We start from the raw sequence: 10,979 nt of genomic DNA, 5'->3' as shown, positions 1-10,979 counted from the left end.
TTTCTATTTGTTTCATCTTGGGGGCTAATGCTGGCATCTAGTGAGCAGAGACCAGGGACACAGCTGAACATCTTACAATGCACAAGACAGCCCACCACGAAGAAGTATCCAGACCAAAATGCCGAGATCGCTGAGGCTGAGAAATCCTGCTCGAGGAGGATTTATAGACTAGATGGCCATGTATGTGTGTGTAGCTGTGTCTTACAGCTATAGCTCTTTCCTTTCCTTCTGGCCCTTTATTTGTGCTTAATCTTTACTAGTACACACCTTCTGTTTGATTAACTTAGTGAAGAAAAACCCATTGAAAATCAGAAGCTAGGAAACTGGTAGACCAGAGATGAATACAGAAGCCTTCCTGTGATTATAAAACAATATCTTAAGAGAAATTAAATGAGTGATGCCACTGTCTGCTGTGCCAGCACGGAATTCAGGTCTATACCAGTATGCTCTCAGTTTCTTCCCAACTTGTCACCTACAAGCTGCCCTAACAGACCCTCTGATCTACCGACATTGGTTTACCCAACTGTCGTAAGATATCTTGTTCTTTCTGGAATTTTTGCTTTCATCCTCCCCACACCTGAACTCAGTTGTATATTAGACCTTCTTTCTCACTAGCGCCACTTACCTACAGTAATGTTCACGGACAACTTACTTGTTCAATGTGCATTTTATGAAGTAGTTGATTGGACATATTTCACACATGTTCTTTTATATACAGTTGACTCTTCAAGCAGTATGGATTTGAACTGTGCGGGTCCACTTATAAGCAGATTTTTTTCAATAGTAAGTACCAGAGTAAGGGGTTGATTGAATCATGGATAGAAATGAATCTCAGATCTGGAGGGCTAAATGGCCAGCTATAAGTTATACGCAGATTTACCAGTGCGAGAAAGGTCTGGCCACTAACCCCCATGCGTTGTTCAAGGGTCAACTGTAGTTTATTTTTAAAAAAACTCTGTGTTGTGGAATCATTTTAGATATACAGAAAAGTTGCTGAGCTAGCATACAGAGTTCCTACAAACCCTTCACTGAGTCTCTGCTCATGTTCAAATCTCACAAACCAGGGCCCACTTGTTAAAACTAAGAAATTAACAGCGCTTCAATGCTACTAACTAAACTCCATATCTGATTTGATTTCACTACTTTACCATTATGTTTTTGGTTATTTTCTTCTGTTCCAGGATCTGATCCAGGACATCACATTGCATGTAGCGTAGTTTTGTTCCTTTTCTTTTCTTTTCAATTGAAGTATAGTTGATTTACAATGTTGTGTTAGTTTCAGGATATCCTTTTTCAGATTCTTTTCCATTATAGGTTATTACAAAATAGTGAGTATAGTTCCCTGTGCTCTACAGTAGGTAGTTTTTTTTTCGTTAATATTTCTTATACAGAAGAGTTTTTGAAAGAATAGCAATTGCCTCACTTTCTATTTCAAGACAAAATGCAACCTGGAAGAAAACTTCATACTCTAGGCCACAGTTAGGAAACCAGTGTCCTGCGGTTCTGTTTTCTTTGGTCATCGTAGCGATGTCTCTGCATTGTTGCCTTTCACTTGAACAAGTTGCTGACTTTTAAAATAGAGGAGATTTCATCTAAAAGGCAGATCTTTGACTTCACGTGAAAAATCAGAAGATCTGGCAGCAATGGCCCTGCTTCTGCGTTGAGCCACAGTTGTTTGTCCCCAAGTCGAGGCTGTCCCCTTTTGGGGGGCAGCAATCTTCTCTCTGCCACGTCCCAGCAGGCTTTATTTTATCCCCACGGAGGCCAAATGTCGGCTGTCACTTTTTGTCTCTGCCCAGCCCTAGTCACACATTTCCTTTGCTGTCTTGGCTCTTGCAGGCGGCTGATTTAGCTTGTCTACCTCTAAGCCTTAGGACCCATGTAAATTAGAGGGCAAATAGCTGCCTGGCTCCAATTATCTTGGGCCTGCAGCTCAGGACGAGCCTGCATTTGGAGAAATTTAATTATCCTCGTAGACAGTGAAAGTGCTTTCACTGTTGAAGAGAAAAAACCCAAAGAGCATATCGAATAGGTCTGCATCAACGTTGCCTTAAGATGGAGGCTGTTCTTAAGCAGGGGATTCTGCACCAGCCTCAGCAGAGCTTGGCAGTCAGGCCTGAGATGGGGGAACGGAGACCCATACTGCACTCCTTATGGCAAAAGACCTGCGCCCTGCCCGGTACTTTTAGAGAATTAAAGAACATTCCAATTTTAAAATGAATAACGCAGCCCTAAGAAAACAGGTAGCAGTGGCATTGCCTAATTTTAGATTTTTGTTTCAGATACTGCTGGTTGGCAATTCTCCCTTCCATTTGAATTGTATGCATAAGTAGCTTGACGTTTGCAATTTTAGTTTAATTCCCCCAATAATCCTTATTTTAGAAATATGTTTATATTTTCAATTTCTTCCAGAGAAAGGCCTTCTTATTGTATCATCATTGTTTGGTAATAATTTTCCATTTTTATTGTGTATTTTCTGTATAATTTGGAAAACCTAAAATATGGAAAGTATATTGGTCTCATGGAGAAGCATGTTGAAGGGAAGGAACTAGAACTTACTATTTTAGCATGACTTCCAGTGAATTTGTTTTTCTAACAGTAAAGGAAATTCACAAATATTTCACTTCTTGGTTATTTTAGTGATATGTCTACTAAGATCATATATTGTTAATTTTTAAATTTGGGGGAAAAAACTCCAAAGGAATAGCTTCTTACTGTCTTGAATTAAAGATTACTGTATGCAAATCAGACCTTTAACTGTCTTAATAAACTAGTGTTTGACTAGTTACCAAGACAGAAAAATTCTGAAAAATACTGGGGAGACTTCTGAAGAGAGAAACAAGGTTTTCCCTAGAAGTTTTCCTTACCAAGGCTCCCATACTTTTTCATAAAGGAGAACAGTTTGAACTGTGCCTGTTATTTTGAATGATGAAGAATAAAATCGCCAGTCACAAACTGTTATCCAGCTATCTTCTGGAAACAAAATTATAAAACTATACTTATCATATTTGGCTTTAATGTATATTAAGCCCATACTACGCATTCTCCAAGCACTGTGCTAAGTGTTTGCATTCATTATCTCAACTAATCCTCACAAAAGCAGAAGAAGTGTGAGTTACTATCCCTATTTTACAGATGCATAAACTGCAGGGCAGATAGAGTAGGTCATGTGATGGACAGCCGGCAAGCGACAGAGCTGGGATTTGAACTCACGTGTGTCTGCTCTCCCGAGCCTGTCCAGTGAACTACTGCACACACCATCCCTGCCCATGGCTATGGCTTTATGTTCCGTGCCTCCTACGTGTTAAGAAAAAGGAGCACAAAAGCATTTTCGTGTCCCCAGCCCTAATCACCGCTGCCATTTCCATGAGCAGGAAGCTGGGTTCAGGGGTCCCCTGGCCTCTGGTTTCCCTGGCGCCTGCCTCCTGACCAGATCTCAAAGGCTCAGAGCTGGAAATACAGTAAATGCATATTTCCAATTCATATGATTGTTCAGTCTATCCCCCTTCCTAAAGGGATCTGGGGCAGCACAGAAAGATGAAAACTGAACATACTAATACAAGATTAAAAACAGCAAGTGGATTTGGAAGAATTACGTTAGAAAGCCAACGTCAAAGAGAACGTTTGAAACCCAAAACAGCTCAGAACTTCCGGGTGGGCAAAGGAAGCCAAGAAGGCAAAGTAGTGCATGTGACCCCCCCCCCCCCCACCGAGGAACCCTGGAGGGATGAGGGCCGGTCCCACGACTCAGGATTCTGAAAGAAGCATTTTGACATTTACTAAAGATCTGGTTGTAGGAAGAAGTGAAAGCACCACCTGGCTAGAAGCTGGAAAAGAGACTCAGGATTCTGAAAGAAGCATTTTGACATTTACTAAAGATCTGGTTGTAGGAAGAAGTGAAAGCACCACCTGGCTAGAAGCTGGAAAAGCTCAGCTGCTCTGTTCTTAATCCATCAATTTTACGAGCTGTTATACACGAGGACAGACAATCCAAGGCAGCAAGAAAGGTTCATTCCCTTCCCTCCCAGGCATTGCTGGGTGATCCCCAGATGAAGGAGGCTTATGCTCACACATAAACATACTTCAAAGGTCATTTGAAACACAAAACTGATAATATATTTGCGAAGAGATCAAACATGTATTTGAAAATAAGGAGAATCAGTCTTTGCACAGAAAAATAAAGGCGAGAATGACGCTGAAGGTTGAGAAAGGGTCAGTGTGGATGCTCAGGGGAATAAACAAGATCTTTCCGCTAGCTGAGTCGTTCATGTTAAGAGTACAGGCATGAAGTTCTCTTGAATATGGATGAGCTGAAACAAGTCTTTTTTTTTTTTTAATGTTCTCAGAGAAAGTATTTTTAAAAAGAAAGAAAGAAAAAAACAGATGTTCTTCATATGTCTGGAGAAATGACCTAGAACCAGTATGAAGCCATCCCAGGAGAAGCAGCACTGGCTTGGAAGTGACAACCGTTAGGTTTGGCTGTGAGGTCTTCGAAGACTGAGCTGGTGGATTACTGGCTCTCATGCCAGAAACACAAGTCAAGGCAGGCATTTCTATTTCTTCTTCAAGATCTAGCACCAGAGCAGCCCCACCCTGTTACAGAAACAAGGAGGGGCTGTGATTCACATCACTATTCACATGGCTTCTGGAGTTGTGCAGTGCACAACGTGTGCACCCATACATGGCAACCCTGAGAAAGGGGAACCCCCAAGGGGCTTTGCAAAGTTTCTTTCTTTTTTAATGTCTGCTGGATGGACAAGTATACAAATAAAGAGCCAATGACTTGGACAATATTTCAGAGGGCTTAGCTTTAAATTAAAAATGATGCTGAAAAGGTGACTGTAGAATTGGGTTTTTAAACTAAATAACTGAAAATACAGAAAAGGGCTTTGTTATCTTAAGAAATGCTGTGGAGATTTTTTCTATAAAGAGGAAGCCTTTCACGCAGTAAATAATCATCTCATGTAATTAGAAAAATACAGGGGCTTCCCTGATGGCGCAGTGGTTGAGAGTCCACCTGCCAATGCAGGTGACACGGGTTCGAGCCCTGGTCCGGGAAGATCCCACATGCCGCGGAGCAACTAAGCCATGCACCACAGCTACTGAGCCTGCGCTCTAGAGCCTGCGAGCCACGGCTACTGAGCCCATGCGCTGCAACTACTGAGCCCCTGCACCTGGAGCCCATGCTCTGCGGCAGGAGAGGCCACCACAGTGAGGGGCCCAGAAGCAGCAGCGAGGGGTGGCCCCCAGCTCGTCACAGCTAGAGAGAGCCTGCGCGCCGCAACGAAGACCCAATGCAGCCAAAAATGAATAAATTTATTTAAAAAAAAAGAAAAATACATATTTTTCTACATTCAATTTTCTTACAATGAAGACCATTGAAATGCGTGGCTCCGGCTCTGTGAGTGGAGCCCTCTGCCGTTTCCACTCACACATCCAAGAGCCCGCTCAGACCCTCACACTCTCAGTCGTCACAGTGCTACCTCTGCTAGCAACTTGTGCTGCGTCAAGGAAACAAGAGGCTCCTATACGGAAACTTAGAGCAGCCAAGGAGATGGCTGTCCTTACTGCACACGGATTAGATGAGATAATCTAAGCCGAACGCTCTTGCAAACAGTGAAGTGTCATGCTCACATAAGACACCATTGCATGGAATTACAGGCTAAGTACCCACAGGCTAGTGGTCCCTATGGGTGCCTGCACATGGGAACCCCTGGGGCAACTTCAAAAATTCTGATGCCTGGGTGCCTCCCAGAGATGGAGATTTCCTTGGTCTGGGATGTAGCCTGGGCTTTGGAATTTTTTAAAGACCCCCAGGTGATGTTAACGTGCAGGCAAGTAGGGAAGAGGAACAGGTTTGCTCTGCAAACTTAGCTTCCAGCCACAGCCGAGCTCCCACCATGTGGCTTGACAAATGTCAGAACCCACTGCCACAGTCCATTTCTCCCCCTTTCTCCAGGCGAACCTGCCATTGGTCCCTTTTGCATGGATGACTATGAGAACAATGATGAAGGTGCAGAAAATAACTCAGGATACTTCTCTGCCTGACGATTTCTTAGGGGATACCCTTACTGGATTACAACACACTCGACAAAGAGCTTAGCCACCAATTTTTCTGATGTCTGTTTTCTTCCCTTTCCTTGCATGTGCCATGTACCATCTTGAAACTTTTGGTTGAACTACATTTCATTTTTGCATCAAATATTTTTGACCATCTGCTCTGCATAAGGCACTTAAAACTCACATTTCAAGAATCAGATCACAAATAAGGGCATGTTCAAGGGAGAAGATGTGCTATTACTTTGGCCACTAGATGGCAGGAATCTTAAGCCCAAAGCCCACAGTAAATCAGAGCATTCTTACTACAAAAACAAATCAATGGCCCCTAGGTGAGGATGGGACAGGCTTAGGTGGTGTTTTAAGGGAAATGCAGTTTATCTTTGATGCCTCTAGACTTCCCTTTCCCCCATATGTTTGGGGGGCTCGCCAGACCCCACCTGGGTGCGTGCCTCCCCGTCCGCTCCTGCTGGGAGCTCCATCTCCCCTGGTGATCAGAACAGCGGGGTGCGCAAACTAAACAGGGGACCACGCGGATTACGGGATTACGCCAATCCCAGGCCAACGTATGCAAGACCAAGAAAAGGGAGTTTTTACCTTTTCCCAATCCATAGTTTCTTCCAGGCAACGATGCGACTGGTCGAACGAGGACGGAAGGAAACGTGGGTATGCTGCTGACCCATCAGCGGAGGGAGCCACAGGCCTGTACGACCCGAGGCAATCAGGTGCGCTGGCTGGGGCCGAGGTGCCGCTTTAGCTGGAATTAGGATTGTCTCCAGGTTTGAACTCTGATAGGTACGTAAGATAACGGGATTTCCATCCATCATCCTAGACTTTTCCTCGTTAGTTCTCGCAGGTGAATATGGCTTCTTCTGCTTCCGTTTCCGGAGCCTCAGGTCAGGTAGGCCCCCTCCCTAAGCCTGACCCCTTGCGGAGACTACGTCCTTTTTCTACCTCAACTAAAATCCCCGCCCCCTAATTTTCAGCCCCCAAGTTATAAATTGGAACCGCTCTTCTCTAGCAATGACTCAAAGTGGTTTTGATACAGCTCCGTGGGACAAGAGATGCCTGTAGGACACCCATCTGACTTGTTCCCACTTTCAAAGGAGAAAAGACACAAGTGATAACAAGGAAATGTTGCTTTATAAGCATTTTTGGCTATAAACCTCCTCTTTAGTAATAGGAACGGTGAAGCCCACCAAAATCCAGCTAATCCTTCCCAGGGCCCTGGCCATACCACATATGAAAAGGTGTTTGGAAGTTGGAAAAAAAACAGTTTGAGCATGTTATTTGAAAATGCATATAAAATATTGTTTTAAAATAAGTTCATCAGAGGTTTCCTGATTTTTTTCAGATACCTGTAAATCTCCCAGTGGCCTGTGCTGTGAGGTGAGGGCACATGGCTGAGTTCTAGCCAGTGGAACTTGAGCCGAAGCGACAGTGAACCTCAAATACTCCTCCACGGCCTTCCTCGCGTCCTGCTGCCTGGAATGATGATGAGACAGCACGCTGGGAAGCCCAGTGTAGAAGATGGGGGAGCTGCCGTCAGCCTGGGTCCCTGAAAGACTCTGTGGGGCAGAGCCCCCCTCTTCCTTCTCCCCACTAACCCTGTACACTGCACCCCCCTCAACTCCTATCCCTTCAAGTGTTCTGTGAATCAGAAACTTCTCTGAGTGGGAGTCATTACATTTTGGATCTACTTGTTACAGCAATTTAGCTTATAACAAAGCATGTGGATGACTATATCTCAATTAAAAACAAATTCACAAGAGGTGGGGGGAAAAGCAAGTGGACGATTCCTATTTGGACTCTCAAGCTTAGGCACCTTAAACCTCGCTCTGGGAAAATGATAGGTCTCTCATCAGCATATATATACTTGGGTGGATGAAGTAACTGACAAGCTAGAGTAATACGGACAGCAAAGAAAATCACATTCAGGGCAACACTGATTGTGTGCTCAGATCAATGTTCTTCCTGAAAAGTTTGGGAATTTCAGCTCTATGCAAGCTGTACAGTTCACAGCTTTCATTGTAAAATGCTAAATTAGAACTCTTGGTGAACCCTAGTCACATGCTAATTTTAATTCATGAATACTTTACTTTAGTAACTTTTTATGACTTACTTAGATGGACAGCCACTTGAATACAGCCATAGATTAGAGGGAGATAGCAGCTTGGCGGTGGGTATGGATTGAGAGGAGAATCAGTGACCTGGAGAATGCTCCGAGATTTCCCACTACCCCAGACCCCGGATGAACTGTTTCGCCTCCCAGAAGCTAAGTCTTCTCACTTGGAAACCAACGCAGTTGCAAGTACTGTAATCTCTTCCAGCATGAACGTGTTACGATTCTCCAGTCATTCATCTTTTGGTTTTGCTTTTTTTTTTCAATTGAGTTTTACTTTTTATCAGTTAAACACTGACGGTTTAAAACAGGGGTTGGCAAATTTTTCTGCAAAGGGCAAGATAGGGCATATTTAAGGCTCTGTGGGCCACAGGGACTAACCCAGCTACTTAACTCTGCCCCTGTGGTGGGGAAGCGGCCAGAGAAAATAGGTGCCAATAAAACTTTGTTTGTAAGAAAAGGCAGCTGGCTCGCCGGCCATAATTGCTGACCCCTGGTTTAAAGGGCCAAATACTTTCCTGCCAGGGCCTATGGTGCTTATCTGTGCAGTTTCCTACACTGCACACCCTGTGCTCCCCAATCTCCCCCTCCTGCAGCTCCAGTGTTTCTTCCCCACATACAGCCACTTTCAACCCTTCCTTTTTTCTCCCTAATTAACCTCTGTATCTCTCAATAATACGGATACAGAGCAAGCTCTGCCCAGGAAGCTTGTGCTGGTTCAATAAGCTGTCCAGGTGATCTACTTAAAGCTTGAGACTCCCCGCTCCAGAGGATTTGCTTGGTTATTTCCAGTATATGTAAAACATTGTTTAAAAATACATTCGCTTTTCTCTTAAGCCCAGTCTTCCTGTCACTAGCCCCACCTTCATCACTAGTTCTAGAATTTTCCTGGAACCACATCCTCTTTCTCTTTCTTTTGAACTCGCTCCCTCATTTGGGGGGAGACTTTCTTCCACTAGCTTCCTGAGAAGTGGGGCCTGGGAAATATATTTTTGCGGTTCTGCAAGTCTGAAAATGTCTTGAGCGTACATTCACACTTAAATTCAAACTTGGCTGGATGTAGAATTCTTGAGTGGAAATCGTTTTCTCTCATTTCAAAGGCTCTGTTTGATATACTCCTAGCTTCCATTGTTTCCCTCGAGAAGTTTTTGTATGAGGTTCTTTCTTTCTTCACTTTCCCTCTCTGGAAGCTTCTGTGAGTTTCTCTTCGATCCTAGCATGGGTCGTAGCGTGGTTCTTTCTCCACCATTGTACCAGTCCCTCAGTGGATCCTTTCATTTATGGCCTTCAATTCTGGAGCAGTTTCTTTTTTAAAAATCATTCACTCATTCATTCATTCATTCATTTATTGCTGTACTGAGTCTTCGTTGCTGCACGCAGGCTTTCTCTAGTTGCGGCGAGCGGGGGCTACTCTTCATTGTGGTGCGCGGGCTTCTCATTGCGGTGGCTTCTCTTGTTGCGGAGCACAGGCCCTAGGCACACGGGCTTCAGTAGTCGTGGCACGCGGGCTCAGTAGCTGTGGCACACGGCCTTAGTTGCTTCGCGGCATGTGGGATCTTCTGGGACCAGGGCTCGAACCCGTGTCCCCTACATTGGCAGGCGGATTCTTAACCACTGTGCCACCAGGGAAGCCCTGGAGCAGTTTCTTAAATTACTTCTATAATGATTTCCTTCCCTCAATTTTTTCTGCTTTCTCTTTCTGGAACTTCTCTCATTTGGTTGTTGGACCTCCTGGAGAGATACTTTTTTATCTTTTTATTTTCCATTTCTTTATCTTTTTGCTCTACTATCTGAGAGCTTTCTTCAATGTTTTCCTCTACTGAGTTTTTCACTTCTGTGTTTATATTTCATTTCTGTGTTTCCTCTACCGAGTTTTTCATTTCTGTGTTTATATTAGGTTGAACTATATGAAATTGCCAAATTTTTGATGACTTTCAGTCTTTAAAAATGGCAATTTCATGTGCTGCAGACCAATATTTTAAATTTCCAAAACATGCTCTTGTTTTCTGATTGCTTCCCTTCATTTTGACAGTGTCCACTTCTCATTTCATGGATGTAATATCTCCTCATCTCTCTGAGGCTCTACGAATGGTAGATTTGTTGGTATGTTTTTATCTTCCTGTGCAGTCTTTCTCCCCAGTTACTTTTTTTCTGTCTAATTGTTTTGTTCTCTAATTTTCACATTAGAAGTTTTCCTTCACTGATAATAATATCAAATAGTAAAATCAAACATCTTTAGAGCACGTACTAGAGTAAGTGCAAAAACTCTTTTAAGTGCTTTAAGAATACTAACTCAATCTTAACAACCGTCCCAAGCTGTTGGAGATGAGGAAGCAGGTTCAGCTATCTAAACTGTCTGCTAATATTTAAGACAAGGCACCAAAGAGAAGAAAAGCAGCTCTGTGCAGTGAGTGGGGCTTGTCAACCATGGGTGTCATTGAGAGTGATGGGGCCACCTGTGGTGAGCAGAATACTTGCCTCCACAGGTATCCTTGCCCTAATCTCCGGAACCCCCAAGAATATATTACTTTACATAGCAAAGGGGGGACTTTGCACATGCAATTAAGTTAAGGATTTTGAGATGGAGATAGTCTCCTGGATTACCCAGGTGGGCCTGATGTATTCACAAGGGTCCTTACAGGTGAAGGAGGCAACCAGGAAAGCCAGAGTCAGGGGAGATGTGACAATGCAAGCAGAGGTTGGGGTGTTGCAGGTCCATAAACCAAGGAATGAAGGCAACATGAATCGTTATGTTGTACATCTTAAATTAATATCAATATAATGTTATAGATGTCAATTA

Source organism: Physeter macrocephalus, chromosome 7 (assembly GCF_002837175.3).
Source record: "Physeter macrocephalus isolate SW-GA chromosome 7, ASM283717v5, whole genome shotgun sequence".
Taxonomy (NCBI): domain Eukaryota; kingdom Metazoa; phylum Chordata; class Mammalia; order Artiodactyla; family Physeteridae; genus Physeter; species Physeter macrocephalus.
This window is presented reverse-complemented; position numbering follows the sequence as displayed.